The sequence below is a fragment of the Cygnus olor genome, chromosome 9 (assembly GCF_009769625.2).
Source record: "Cygnus olor isolate bCygOlo1 chromosome 9, bCygOlo1.pri.v2, whole genome shotgun sequence".
Taxonomy (NCBI): Eukaryota; Metazoa; Chordata; class Aves; order Anseriformes; family Anatidae; genus Cygnus; species Cygnus olor.
In genome coordinates this window covers 4,754,925-4,770,572 of record NC_049177.1, presented here as the reverse complement: position 1 = coordinate 4,770,572, position 15,648 = coordinate 4,754,925, and the positions used below count along the sequence as shown (strand labels likewise).

The 15,648-nt window shown below is 46.1% G+C and overlaps 1 long non-coding RNA gene across 1 annotated transcript in view; it reads left to right on the top strand.

Moving 5' to 3' along the window:
• Positions 1–6,269, top strand: part of LOC121075146 — a 39,150-nt gene extending 32,881 nt beyond the window's left edge. Inside the window, exon 3 of the long non-coding RNA XR_005822749.1 lies at positions 3,889–6,269. This is a non-coding gene — a long non-coding RNA (uncharacterized LOC121075146). The remainder of the gene's footprint in view (positions 1–3,888) is intronic.
• The last annotated feature ends 9,379 nt before the right edge of the window (positions 6,270–15,648 follow it).

Genomic DNA, 15,648 nt, shown 5'->3' with positions numbered 1-15,648 from the left:
TAATTCATGATAGCCTGAGCTGATCACCCACTTTGGGTGATTTGGCGAGGTAGAATAGGTTGGGCACTATCCTCTTGAAGGCTAAGCTTTAGTTGGCAAAGAGGTAATAGTTAAAGTGATCTTTTCCAGTCCAGCAGCCAAAGCACTTTTTTAAAGTGGTCTCTATAAAGCAGTTAAAAGCTTGTAAACACAGCAAGTAGTTAAAAATAACCATTGTTATTTCTTTGTTTTTGTTTTTGTTTTTGTTTTTCTAAATGCCTTGAACTGTACATTCTAATCTAAGAAGATTAAGAAATATCTCCTCATAACCCTTCCCACAAATGTCCTTTATACACTACTGAAAGAACTGTCTACTGCTTTAGCATAATACCCTCACAACTTGCTGTATATTGGCTCATCTCCATTATGACATCCTTAACTGTAATCTGCAGCTGATCTTTTAGGCTTCCCAGTAGGATCAAAGACTATTTCCTAACTATCAAAATGGTTTCCCAAGTGTTTCCTTCCCTTCCTGTGGATTCTGTGCCACCACAGAGTGATTTATTAATTCCTTTACTTACTGTTCTGCCATTCTGGTGTTTGGTTTTGTTTGGTTGGTCTTGTTTTGTTTGGTTCTTTTGTTTTGTTTTGTTCTCCTCAAGGTTATCTATGTAGCTTAACTTAAAGATGCAAATGGCAAGTAGTGTGGACCTGTGCTTTGCTTACTACATCGGTCTGTACCTGGGACGAGAAGCAAATGCGTTAGTCCTCAGGAGCTCATAGGTCTGGACCAAAGGCTGACCTGTAAGTTAAACACATGCTGTCATGGGGAAAATGCATGTTTATGATGGGGAGAAAGGAGAAATATGCCATTTCAGGTGAATAGCTCATTTCTATTTTCTGTGTTTACCTAACTGCTGTGCCAAAAACAGGCAAGGCTATGATCTATTCCTCTATTAAGAGAGATGCACAGAATAAAGACAGGCATCAGGCTGCAAAGAAAAAGCAGAGTGAGTTGGATCAATCCAAAAGCACTTACCCACTCCAAAGAGCAGAAATAAGAACAAAAGGGATAAACAAAGAAACCTAAATCCCACATCAGCAGCCCAATATTAGAAGGATGATTAAGATTATGGGCCTAAGGGAATGTGTACGTTGCAATACTGAACATGGAGTACCTAACTTTTAGGCTACCTAGAAAAGCTGGCAGGCCTGACTGACCTGTGCAGGCTGTGTGTAAGATATTGCATTGGTGAACTGAAGGCGTGGGGATGCTGTGCAGGTAACTGTCTCCAGAAGCCAGTAGGAAATGCATGTAAGCAAGTTACAACTGCAGAGGAAATAAGGTGCTTGGTGTTGAACTTTGTGTGTCTACACTGATACTAGAAGGGAAAAGGAAGCATAGCTCTACTATATGGGGGAAAAATGCCAACGAAATAATTTATGTCATGAGCGTGGATCTCCCTGGCTACATCCTTTCTGTTGTACTACTGGTCTGCATTGAATGGGTGGGTGCTGGAGCCATGTCAAGGTTACTTGGTTCTTCATGTGAGATTTACTGACTGGCAATAATTCTGAAATTATCCTGGACAAGAACAGGAGCTAGCAAAGCATGTCTGTGATGTGTCCATAGTAGTCCTTCTGCTTCTGAGGTGGGTGCTGAGAGCCCCTCTAGGTGTTTTTCCTACTGTGACAACAGCCCTTGGAGCACTGCCCCAGCATAACCTGGCAGAGACACAGTGAGGTGTCCCAGTCCCTCTGATGGACTTCGTTTGTTACGACACACGTCCTCTGCCCTCCAAAGGTTGCTCACTGAAATGCTGAATTGCACAGAGATGAAGTCTACTCAACAGAAGGGTGTTCTTAATGCAATTGTTTTCGATTCTTAATGTTAATTAAATCCTTACTTGATGTTTGTTGCAGCATCTACTGAAACCAGAGAGACAAATTTCTTTAACTGCAGCAGGTCTCAGATTAAGACCTTTAGCAACACAGAAATCATCCCTTATCAGGCCAACACAATAGAGTTCTCACGGGTCCAAAAAATACTGCCATTTCCATTCCTGTGCTGGGCTCTGTTTCCCACCTCCAGCCTAAAACACATTCAAGCTCGATGCTGTTGCAGTGCTGTCCATGCACAAAGCTCCCATTCATACAGGCAGAGGAACTAACCTGTCATTTAATCAGGTGGCTTCTTGTTGTGTTTGGTGGGTGACAGCCCTGCCTCGTGCTCGAGGAAGGGCTGCACGGTGTGGCTGTTGGGCAGGCTGCTCTTCTCTGGTCTGAGTAAAGATTGATGTGTGATGGATGACATGGTGGTGCCCATGCTGTCTGTACACCGTGCGGCATGCAATCAACCATTGGCAGCTCTTTCCTTTGATATGGATGAAGTTCTGTGAAAATATTTTTGACTCCTTTCATATCTTGAAAATCTAGTGTAATGAAACAATGCTGCTTTGCTGGGAAGTGAATTTGGATTTGCGTTTTGACTCTTGGTTGTGCTCTTTGTGGTTAACTTAGCCCTCAAATTAATATGAGTCCGCATGGTGTTTTTTTCAATATTCTACCCTAAATTTGCACAAAAGTTTGCTCTTAACGAACCCGAGCAAATTCCAGTGCCAGTTACTACTCATCAGCCTTTCAGATCCTTTATGCAAATGTGCACATGCCATACCCTGCTGGACTCTATTTATAACTGAATGCTGCTGCTTTGTGCTGAAATGCTTGGTTATGGCAACCAATGCAATCAGCTAATTCATTAATTAGCCAAAGACTTTTTAACTCTGGTGTTGCACTTCAGCCTTACTGTTCAGAAGAGCAACTGAAAGTTGTTTAGATTTCTAATGAGGCTGGAGTAAAGCTGTTCTGGTAATCAACCCACAAGGTTTTTTCCAACATTTACTATACCATTGCATAATGACTTGAGGCATATTTTTCTCAAAAGAGATGAGAAAACAGATAAAATTTTATAAGCTCCCAGTCTGTATTTCTCTTTCTTACAATTGCTTTTAGAATGAAGATATTTTAATGAGTGCTAATTATACCATTAAAATGTCAAGTATTTGTGTCTCTTCTATGAGAAATGCTATAATCTATGCAAACTCACCAGTATCTCTTTGGATCCCAACAACATGTTGGTGGGCAGCTGTGACCCCCACTGAAAGCATGCTTGCAAATCTACCTAAATTAAGGAGAGCAGATGTTAACTAAAGAAAAGAGGATGCAACATGCCCGGCACACTCTCTCTTCCCTCCTTTGATTGACCAGGCATGAGTATGCTCCCTGTGTCAGGTCACGTAGCCTGCACAGGGGCAGCACAGGAACCAAGAGAACATTCCCTGGAAGCCCTGCAGTGTGCTGTGACAGTGAGGTCTCTGTGGTGGCAGAGGGAATGAGTACAGGATAGGGCCATGGCTTGAATGGAGAGACTGGTTTTGCTCTTTCCTTTGTTCTGGATGAAATTCTGCAGACAAATTTCTCATTCCTTGCACCGCCTCTAAAATCTGGTGCAAAATACCATGCCAGTACCATCAGAATTGTGGCATGCGCCTACAAATCTTGAGTGTCTCAGGTAAACCCAGAGATTTGGTATCTGTAACCTAAATGCTGTTAGGTCTTGAATCTGAGACTATTTTCTTGTAGTCCTCTGCTCTTCGGTCTCTGACCTAAGCTTTACTGTTAAGAATTAAAGATTATTTGTCCAGACCTGACAAGTGAAATGAGTCATGAAATAACGCTAGCTAGGTAATTTAACATGGGACTGTAAGATGTTTCAACTATTTTGGTAGCCCATGATTTACAGTCCTGTTTGTGAGACAAATACCCTCTTCGGTTCCTGATTTTCTTGTTTCTTATAAAACTGCCCTGTTCTTACTGTATTTGCAAATACGGTATCCCTTATTTGTGTAGGTGGAAACACATGTGCAATGAGACTACTCGAAGATATCACCGTCACAAGCCTGGAAGACTATTGGAATTGAGCAGATGGACCCAGATGGCTATGAGCTCCATGTTTTAAACCACGGGGATGAGCAAGGTGTCAGAAGCAAAGAGCTGGGTCAGAAAGGTAATCCCATCGTTCAGTGACTGCTGGTGGGCCACAGGGCACAGTGAGGGGCAGGGAGGGACAAGTTAATGGCAGTATCTGTGTCTCTCGGAAGTGTTCATGCTCTCTATTATTGCAGTGATACACAGGCTTGATTTCTTGAAAGTATGAAGCATGAAAAGTGATGACTTGATCTGTTAGAGACGCCTGTGTAATGGTTACCTATACTTTATGGCCAGCCCTGTCCTCCCACCTCAGACTGAGAGAAAACAGCAGGTCACCGTTTGGCTTGGGGTGGCGTGGGGAACCAGTGTGTGGCCATTTGCTGCACAAAGGTGGCAGCCAGGCTGTCCTGCCCTCCCAAACCTGCTGCTGCATCACACTTAGCCTTCTTTATGGCTCTGCTGCACTTCAAGCTGCTGCCAACAGCACACAGCGTCTTGCGTCATTGGCACTGAACAGAGCATCTGCGACAAGAGAAAGATCAGGAAAGAACAGCGTTTCGAAACTCTGCTGTTACAGACAGTTCAGCTGCTGTCTGAAAAGGTGCAAAGGGGCCCTGCTCTGCAGGATGAAAAACAAGCACAAGGGCTGCATGGAGAGAAGAAACTTCGTCCTGTGCTGACGCTGCTGGCTGCGTCACTCCCCTTGGCCTGACTCAGCACTGCCACGCTCCCCACACCACCTCCCAGCGGGCACCAGCCGCTGCCCAAGCCGAATCGTGCAGGATTCTGCACCTTGCTGGTGGTCCCAAACAGCAATCTAGATCTTTCGCTCTTACTGACCATGGCTGTGTCTTGCTTCAAGCTGCTGTCAAGGGAGGATGCGCGACTGCTGCAGCAGGAGATGCTCTCGTGCTTCAGCAGTGCTGTTGCCATGGCTTTGTCCTGGTGTACATGAGATCAGAGGCTGGCTCCCTGCCACCGAGCATGGCATTTGCAAGAACTGGACGGAATTATGCTCGTCATTGTTTGCTTTTTGTTTTTCCCGAACAAGAGTAACGATAGTACTGCTGACCAAACCCTCACCTTGAGAAAGATGTGGTGTTGGTGTTTTCTTAGGGAAGCCCAACAGAACTAAAACAAACCTGAGGACCAGTCCCTAAATCTGAACGCTGTGGCTGTGGGTATGTTTTCAGTGCTTTCTTCTTCAGTGGCACATTTAACAACTCTTGTTGTTGCTTGGCTAAGTGAGGACTGGGAGGCAGGAGACCCAACACCAACTCTCCAGCTCTGCCACAGAGATTCTCGGTAGATCAGGGTAAATTACTGGATCTCTTGATGCTATTTGTCCCCTTCCAAAAAGGAGAAGTAACTGTATGTAACTTCTGCATTTTGAGTCTTTAGATGATATTGATGAGATCCTGGAGTGGCTCTGCAACAGCCCTCTACTAGGAGCGTATGGGGCAAGAATCAGATTTTTAAATTGCTAAGTATATGAGTGGAGGAAGGTGATGCAGGTGTAGGTAAGGTAGTAAGGAGACAAACCTGGTGAACAAAGAAGTTTCTCTGATGCCCTTCCCTTAAGTGGTTGGAAATATTTTTTGGAACAGGGAGTTTCCTTTCCTTTATGCATGTATATCATGCGTATACTGAATTCAGCTGTGCATTGTATATGCACAGCATTCAGAACTTGGGGCTGTGGTATGAATAATTGGGTAGGTTGAACAAAATTTCCTCCATTTAAAATGTAGCAAAGTTTTCCGAAAAATGTTAAAATTAAAATACATTCATAAATGTTGTGCCTCTAGCATTCTGTATATGAGGAGACAGCTTCCTGTAAAAGAGTTATTTTTTTATTTTCATTATCCTTTTATGAAGGCTTAAATTATCTTGAGTTATTCAATAAAACCCACAAAATTGCTCTTTACGCAATTACTCAGAGAGAGTGTTCCATTATGTGACAGTCACACAACCACATAATATCCCTTTCATCTATAACTTTCTGCTACTTTTGCCCACTAAGTGTCTGAGAAAGTAAGGCAGGATTAAAATATTCCAATGGACACATGCTGGCCTGGGTGTTGATCATGCCCAGGGAAAAAATCAACAGATTACCACATGGTCCAAAGAGGCCTATTTGTGAGGAGAAATAGTGTGGATGTGCCAGATTGCCCTAAACAGGATTGTGTGATTTGACTTGCTTTCATAACTTCAGAGCATCTGATTTCTTTCTTATCCTAAGCCCTGATCTTCTGGTGGGTGAGTTTTCCTGCAGTCTAGTATCCAGAAAGTACCCAGAAAGGAAGATGATAGCACCAAGCATCAAGACAATTAAACTTTTGACTAGGGACTCGGTGGGTTTTCAGGAGCACTTAAAGGCATGAGTTTGAGAGTCTTATTTTTGGAGCCTGGTCCTTTTGGATTCCAACCTGTAAAAGAAAGAAAACATCACTTCTCCATCCCAGTGAGGCACTGTGAGCATAAGTATGTTAAAAATCATGAAGCACTTCAATACTGTGGTAATGGAGGCTATATAACAAGGATGGGCAGAAAACCAAGAAAGCTTTTTATATATTTCAATTTAGTTTTTGAAATCTAATGACACTGAGCCAAGTCCTTGGTGGGTATAAGCAGTTTCACTGAATCATTGAGAACCAGGCTGGTTGAAAATTTTGCAGACGTTTCTATGATGTGAGCTTCTTAGCCTTACAGCCACATGAGAAGGCTTTCCAGTGAGACCCTGGGCACGGTGCTGCAGCCGTAGATTGCCAGAGCCACACTATGCACCAGTGAGATGCTCCGAGATGTGCACCTGCTGTGCTTGGTCAATGGGAACTCATGGATTTATTAAGTCTTGAAAAGCCCCCCAGGAAGGGATAAAAGGCTGGATAATAAACCACCTCCGAAAATATGGCATTTTAAGGTATATCAAAGCTTCCTTTAAGAAAGACAAATTACATTTTTACTTTTGATGTCTGCAGGCTGAATCTTCCCGTACAGGGCTGGCTGAGTGAATGGTTTAATGATAAACAGTCAAACAGCGCCAAAGCCTGAAAAGCTGCAGGCGCAGGTCCCCCAGCAGGGCTCTTTGAAGTCATACTCAACTTTGAAGTGCTCATCAGGTTTTACCTTCGCCTTCCAGCAAGCCTCCTGGCTAGCCAGAAAGATTTCCCATCTGTAGCCTTGTTGAGGGCCAGTGGGTAGGTGCTGAGGGCATCTTTGCTTCCTCGGTGCTCGGGGGAGGCTGCAGAAGAGCCACGTTGAAATCTCAGCTCTTTAGGAACAGTTTGGAGTTGGGTGACTTTTGAAGTTTTTCCTGTCTTTATTAGAGCTTCTGGGGGAAATATATATATAAATAAAAAGTAGGTTCTCCCCAGTGCACTTAATAGATCAGCTTCATTTGGGGGGAACTGGGGGGTTTTGTTTTAAATTTCCAAAGCAAACTGCTCAGTTGAATTACCTGATTAGCAACTGATTAAAATACAGAGGCTCATGGCCACATTCTGTTGCAGGCTTGTGCATCTTATCCTTGTGAGAAAAATCTCAATAATTTTCTTCAGGCAGGACCATCTTTGTTTCTCACATCCTTATTGCCTGTTTCTTAGGCACAAATAGTCACTTTCAACTTCATGTCCAGAATATGCTAAATGTTGAAATTTTCTCTCTTTGATGGTGAAAGATACATTACAGTTTAACCTTTAGCATGTTTGATTCTTCCGTGAACTTTGTTATGTGCAGTTACTCATAGATCTGTGTGAGAATATTCTGTGTATAGTAAAAGCTGATTCCTTTATTTAATTCAGTAAGTATTCACCTAAAAATGCAGATTCATGTCTTTATATTAGGAGAAAACAGACTTCATAAATTGCAGCCTTTTATAAAACCAAGTTTCCAAATGTCTTCAAGATCAAACATAAGGAATGAATCATTTAGTCAAGCCTGTGGTTCTTCGATTGGGTGTTGAATGAATGTGCTTTAATTTGAACCCTCTCAGGGCCGAGTTTCAGTCAGAGCATTATAACAAATGCTTGCTCATCTTGGAGCAGAAATGTTCGTCACTGGGCAAAAGTTAGAAAACTTTAAAATGTAAAACTAAAATAGCAAACTAGTGAATAAACAAAACCAGGGAAGTATTTTCTTGCCCAATTGTGTTTTTATATATAATAAAAATTCTGCAGATTCTGGACAGGCTGGGTGAGGTGGTTGTTCCCTATTCCCTACAAGCCAGGTTTGTAAATTCGGGTCAGATGCTAGCAGTTAATGATGCCCTGATGCTGATAGGTGAGCAGAGGAGAGGCATTTGGAGATGCAGGCCACCGGGGCTCTTCCTCTGGATGATTATCCCAGAGGCAGCAGAGCAGTTGATGAAAGACCTGGCAGGGAAGGATTTAAAGTGAGGGAGGTGTAGGTTCACGTGTGAGTCATGGTGTGAGGCTGGAAGCAGTGTGCAAGGTGTGCTTGTGATGGGATGAGTCAGAGTGGAAAGATACAGGATGCTCAGGCCGGCAATGGCAGCATGTGCCCATCCCAGTGCCGGGATGTGCAGGTCGTCCTGCTGGCTCTCCAGAGGGGATGCAGCTGTGGAGATGTCTTGTCAGGAGACCTGAACTCCAAGCTGGTAGGACACGAGCAGGCTCTGCAAGGGAAGCATGGTTTTGGCTTGGCTCTGGACTCAGGCTGCTCAGACATGGTCTGGTCAGGGTGTTCTTTCCCCACAAAGCTCATGGGGTTGTTTTCAGGGTCTTGAGTCAATCTTTTTGTTTATCTCTCGCTTGTGCAGAGCAACTCTGGAGCCCATGCTGAGATGCTTCAGATCCCATCCTTTCCTCTTGGCTCCTCCAGTGCCCATGTTGTGCCCATGGTAACAAACACCAGAAATCACCCTGGGCATGCCAGGGCACTACAGCTGCAAGAATTTCCCTTGGGTGTGCTGCGTAGGTAAGCCAGGCCGCCTGCACTTACATTGAAGGGCCGTTTCAAAGTGGTGCCAAACAGTTTTCCAATGCAGCTGCCGCACAGCCTGATTCTGCTAGAAATGCTCATGTATTAGTGATGCCCTGCTGGAAAAAAAAAGGAAAGCAGGGAGGCAGGGCACAAGCTGATGCTGCGGGCAGAGTGGCTGGGGCTGCCTCATTAACGCCTCTGGCTTGAGCCGCTGCCTCCCTGTTGCTACGGCAGGTTTCTATGGCAAAGGCCCACCAAGAAAGTGAGAATTACAGAGAGTTAATGTTCCAAACAGATGAGCCTGATGTTGACAGCTGGCTTCTTCAGGGGAAAAATGAGCTGTCAGAAAGGGAGACTGGCCATCAATACATAAAAGACATCCAAAAATTATTGCGTTACCAAGACCTACCGATACCTAAGACTGATACCCAAGGAGCACCTCCTTCAGCAGCCTAGAGTGGTCCCACAGTGTAACTGGTCTATTTTCTGTGTGCTGCAGAAACCCAGAGGCACTTATGTCTTGTCCTAGTGCTCTGAGGTACCAGTGGTACCAGCAGCAGTGCCTTTGGGCATGCCAGCCTAGTGCTTCCTGCAGGAGGCCACTAACCAGGCCCCGGATCTCCCACACCTTCACAGGACTGAACACCTCGTACTCCTTCTCAAGAAAGCGCTTTAACCTTGTTCCAGATTAATGTGTTCTGGGAGGGACAGAGCTCCTGCTCATGAGAAAGCAGTGGCAGGTTCCTGGGACCAGATAACAGAGAACAAAAGGAGACTTGGCTCTCCGGGTGGTGAGCAGGACGTTTGCCTGGGGTTCAGTCCTGCTCTGGAGGAGCCCTGTGGCCCATCAGAAGCTGGTCTCCTGTCCTCACAGCTCATTGCAAGGACTACCTGGTGGTCGGCTGCATTGTGGATGGGATTATATGAAATGGCTGCCTGGGGAGTGGGCTCAGAGCAGGAGGGAGCCTCCAGTGCTACAGCCTTGGAAAATGTGGTGTGCCTCACTGGCATCAGTATGCTGAACCCCTCAGTCTGTTGTTACGCTATTGGACATTGGTGCACACGGAAAATGGGCAGGTCTGGGTGCAGCTTTCAAAGCCAGCTTTCTCGCAGCTGGACAGCCCTTCCAGGCAAGAGCCAGGCCCGTACAAATCGGACTGCCAACTGCAGCACCCACATCGAATGCAGCACAGATTCCTGATAAAGGTGTGTGAAATCTCATAAAGTCTGTTTCTGCTAATGGTCTTCACTTTGCTCCTTTATTTATATATATCCACTCTTTCTGAGGCAGTCAGAAAACGAAACTCCTGAGGTTAAATAAGCGGCTGGTTGCAACTTGGCACTTCTGCTCAGCTTTTCCATCTTGCTCTGTGGTGCACAGGTCATGGTTGGCCTTTATGCAGCTGATTAGAAGAAAAGTGGTTAGAGTAAAAGCCTGCATTAAGGCCGGCTGCTGCCTTCAGTTGGTGCGATCAGAGAAACACTGGGGTCGTGGCCGTGCCTGCCCTCCAGCCCCCTGGGGCCAGCGGTTGGAGGCAGACGGGGGGAGCAGGGCTCCAGGAGCCCTCTGTGAGAGGTACCGCCATGGCCGTGCCATGGTCCTGCCCCACTATGCCGGGTGTCCCTGCCCCAGAGCGCCCAGGGACTGGTGGCACTGGCTGAGGAAGCTCACCCACCTAGGGGGGCTTCTCACACAGGCGGTGATGGTGGATATTTGGTTCAAAGCTTACCAGCCTGTGTGCGTGAAGCAAGCTGAGGCCCATGGCTAGACTTCTGTGTTTCCAGAGGGTGGATTTCTGGATTGCACTTTTGGGTTTAGAAGCTTGATGTCCTCCAGGATGTCACCCAAAAGGGTCTCACCGTACGGTGGATGCAGCTCAGACCTCACCTAGAGCTTCCTTGTGACTATGGGGACAGAAAGGAGATGTCACGCTCATCTCATGTTATCTGAAAGTAAGCTACCTGAGCCAAGATAAGCCAATCTTTGCCTAGATAAAATCATTTTCTCAAATTTACAGAGGGCTTTGTTAAAATTTGCATTCCCCTCGCTTCTCATGCTCTCAAATGCTCAGTTGTAGGCTTGGAAGGAACTTAACTTGCTTCCTAAGCAGGAAGATCATTGCTGGGAAGCACTTTTCAGCCTGCTGGTTTTAAGAGGTGCAGTAAGCTGTTGTAATGGGTATGCCGATGCTACAAACTGTACCACGGGATGTGGACAGATACTGCATTTACGAAATAGGCTCTGATTATTCTGACAGCGTCTTTGCTCAGAGATGCTTACCACAAATAAGAGTTATGATTTTTTAATAGGTATTATTCATAATTTAAAGATGTAGCTTAAAGACATTACAGACTGTTGCCAGAGTAGTGATGTATGGTCTGCAGAGGCTTACTCCGTGTTAGATGATATTGTAGAAGTGACTTAAATCTCCACCCTCTGTTAAACAAAACTCCAAATGCCATTGCTGTTTACACTGCTAGCAAAGCACTCAGTAGCGATGATCTGAGCTCTGATTGTTCACCAGCCCCAGCAAGCAGCAGGCAGATTTACATGTTGGTGAAAACGGGCTCATTATCTCCAGCTGTAAATTCCCCTCGTAAAGACTCTTGTGTGCTCAAGCTGCAAATGGAGTTTGCATATACTGTAATGAAACATATTTCCTAAATACTCTCCTAAGTGTTTTAACATCCCTGATTCTTTCTCGTTCCTAAATGCCTGATAACTTTCCTCCAAGCCCCGCAAAGGCTCACTTTCTCCAGAAATGCCGCCAAAACAGCAGAGCTCTTGTGATCCCCTGTTTGCAGTCTCCTAGAGAGCTGGCTGAGGCTGAACACATCCGGATGAGAGCAAGGGACACAAATGCCTCTTGCAAGGTCCTTTGGTGGCCGGCTCATGTCCGTGCAGGCGCAGTCTCTGGCTCGGGAGCACGCAGGGTGCCCCGGGGTCTGGCACCCCACACATGGGTGCCCTCAGGTGCTGGTGGCAGCCCGAGGCACCGGTGAGCCTTCCTTACATTAGCTTTGTGTTTGCTGCTTTTGAATGTCATGGATTGCACATGTGCTTTGAGACAGGAAGGGAAGCAGGTCCCGGTCTGCCTCTTCCCTGCTGCTCACTGTTTGCTGCCATTCTTCCTCCGCCTGGGTGCAAGGGACAAGGCAGACAGTGCCGTGGTGGCCAGGCACAGTGTTGCAGGTGGCAGTGAACACACGCAGCTGAGTACCACAGTCTGTGTGGAGCCCGAGGTGGGAAACCCATCGCCTGACGGCTGCGAGCCGCTGAGGCAGCCCCAGAAACCTGGGGTGCTCTGGAGAGCTCGGGGAGCGTGAAGCACAGCGTCAACTTGCACCAGAGACTACCTGCAGGGAACGGTTCAGGCAGCAACAGCACCACCTATGTAGAGAAGAAACACAGCACGTGTGACCAGGAGCTTGGATTTTGCTTCTTGTCCACCGGTGTGCAAAGCTGCGAAGCAGAGCTCACCCCTCTCTGCCTCGGGCCCGCAGGGACAGCAGCAGGCCCGAGCCCTCCTTCCCTGGGCAAAGCAGTGCCCCGGGGGGGGGGGGGGGGGGGGGGGGGGGGCGGTGCACGCAGCTCGGTGCCGTGCGTGTTGGAGGCCTCTTACCTGCCACAAAAATCCTTTTTTCTGCGTGCAAGTGAGTGTATGGCAACAGAAACCTGTAGAAGATGGCACCACATCTGTTTGCTGGTAAATAGCTGTCTGACAGGGCCCCAGCAGGCTGAGCTCCCGGAAACCCACGAGCCCCTCGCTCTGTCATTTGTAGAGTGATTCTTTGCATTCAGGCACACAGGGAAGGCACAACACAGTTGCAGCTCAGCTAATCTCACTAATCTTCTTTTAATGAATCTGTTTCAGCAGAATTTCATTTCCACTTGCACAGTCAACCCGAGAAAGGCAGATAGTCCTGCAGAAAGAAATCACCCCAGCAGAAAATCTCTCTGGAGATCAGGCCTGGGAGGCAGCAGACGGGCAGCAAAACAGATGAATGATGGTAACAGGAATGGAAATCGAATAACAGTTTACACTGCCATCTCTCCTAAGTCGCTTGCTCGTTCTGCATGTGCCCATGTGAATGAGCAATGGTGCAGAGGCTGCTGCTGCCGCCAACGGGAGCTGGCGTCCTCTCAGGGCTGGTGGGGCACTGGTCTGTGCCTGTGCATACCCTGGAGAGCATCAGGAGGTCGAAGCAGCTGCCTTAGGTCTCTGAATGTGACTGCAGCTCTCACTTATGCTGGGTGCTTTGGGTTCTGTTCTTTTCTAATAACCCCCCTTTAGACGCACCTCCCTGCCTCCAGGCACAGAGCTGGTCCTGGGGCTGTGTCACCAAACTCCCACATGGTAGCTATAAGCATCCTGTTACAGCTATGTTGTTTTCACTAAAATCTTGAGTAATTTTTCTATTTTAAGCATAGGAACATACTGAAATATTTTCCAGGAACTGTGGAAAGGCTTAGGAGCTTAGTGCCCGGTTAAGGCAGATTTTAACACAAGATTAAAAAGACGCATTAGAAACAGGAGGGAACTTGCAGACCTTTCTTTAAGGACAGGCCCTATTTCACAGACATGGGCCCTGAAGATTAGAACAAAGTCTGGGAGATGCCGGTGGTTGTGGTGGACGCCTACCGAGCTCAGTGCAATCAGATTTTCGCCATAAATTTGTTTCTATGCATTTATTAGCAGAGCATGGTTAGGCAAGTGATAACAAACTTTGCTACAGCTCTGCCAAGAGTGAGACCAGAATGTAATAAAATCAAAATATTTTCCTTGTAACAGCTAGCGCTCTGAACCCCACTCAGAAATGACTTGTGAGGTGCTCAATAGCAGGGGAGAGGAGCCAGTGCTCCTCGGGGAGAGGTGGACCTGGGGGAACCTCGCCTCGTGCCAGTGCTCCCCGGGGAGAGGTGGACCTGGGGGAACGTTGCCTCGTGCTGCAGGCAGCTGGCCACATGGGCTGGGCTCTAGAGGAGACATGCAGATGTTTCACCAAGAAGTCCCTCATGCATTGCTCCATCTGACAGATATGTGCAGTCATCGGTCTCCTACGAGCACCGTAACGTCAGGTGGGACTCGAGAGCATGGAAGTGTTTGTGGGAGCAGTTCTCCGGCACTGTGATTCATGTCTCATGACTTGGTGCTAGCATCAGAGCGATGGCAATTGCAGGTCTGGGGAAGAATCACCCTGCAAATGAAAAGAATAATTTTCATTAAAGTGAAGTAGATAATTGGCATCTCAATGCTTTAATACGTCCCCTTAGAGTCACATCTCATGCTTAGAGGGTATTGCCTGGGGTGACTGGTGCTGCTCTCCGCCTTGCTGCTCTCTTCATGCTCTCAGAAATGGACAGAAAAACAGACTGCAATCAGGGGAACGCTCTCGGCAAATTACTTGCTAAATTGGCCTGTATTCTGGAAATGAACTTTAAAAGTCAGCTGAACTGCTCTGCCAGCATTACTAAATTGAAAATCATTCCAAATTTCAAATCACAGGTGGAGGAAGCCAAGTGGGTCATTGTGGGGACCAGCCTGCGGCTGCTACGTGCTGCAACATGCTCGTGATCCCTGCCAGACTTGATAGGATTCATTGTGCTTTCCTAGTGATGGGAATGCTTGATTTTTAATTTAGAATAGTTTGCATTGAACTGTAGTGCTGTCTTAGTACGTTTGTATTACATTTAATTCTTCAGTAATTCTCTTGCACGAAGAAAGGCAGAAACCCTGTTACAGATGCTGTCAGCTACAGAAACACCTAGAAATGAGATTGTTTTCTGCTTTCTGGGCTAAAAGAAGTGGGTGATCTTCTCTTTTCTTAAAACGATATTATTTTCCTCAAAAATGAAACTCTTTTGAATAAAGCAGACTGCAGATTCCTGAAAAGGGAGAAAAACAAACAAACAAACAAACAAAACTCCAGAAGCTAAACAGAAAGGAAAATTTCAAAAGTTATTACAGTTTATTTCATCTAGGGATGGTGCTTACCTTCAGCTTGTACTTCATTTTTATGTAAGACCTTTAAAAACAACTTCAAAATACGTATGAAAAAAATGTGTTGAGGGTTGTTTTCTTTTTCCAGTTGAAGAAAAATTTTATTTTTTGATTCATATAACATATGAATATAATGATAAATGTACTATGGGTCAGCGATAAGCAAATCTGTTCTTGTGTGGCCCCAGCTACTGCCTTCAGTTTTCCCTACTTGTAAGGAAAGCCTTGGAAAGTTCTAAGGAATGAAAGTTACTCTATTTCTATGGAAAAGGCAGTGCAAAGCCCAATGTTTTCAACATTTTCATTAACTTTGAAAGATGAGTTAGCTTCATGTAGATGCCTCGTTTTAGGCAGCCAAATATTTTAGCAGTTCCAAATATTTTTAGGACACTGGCATCCCTTGGCCTTCTCTGCAGCTTCTTTCACCAGAAACCTGCGTTAGCAGTGACAGCACTGAGAGGCCAGGGCTGCAGCCTTCCTCGTGAGACAGCCAAGCTGGAGCCCCACTGCTGGTCCCGCTGCCCACATCAGATGTGGTGGCAGAACAGGTCCCTGCATGGCTCAGTCTTAATCCATGAAGGTCGAACAGGTTTAACCCACCAACAGCTTAACTGTAGGACCTGCTGTTCTGTACATCCCGACAGCCTTCGTTATGAGGTACGCTGCCATTCTTGTGCTCACCTACCAAGAATTGATAAGGCAATGTGTTCCCTGTTCCTTGGTTTTTGAACGATGT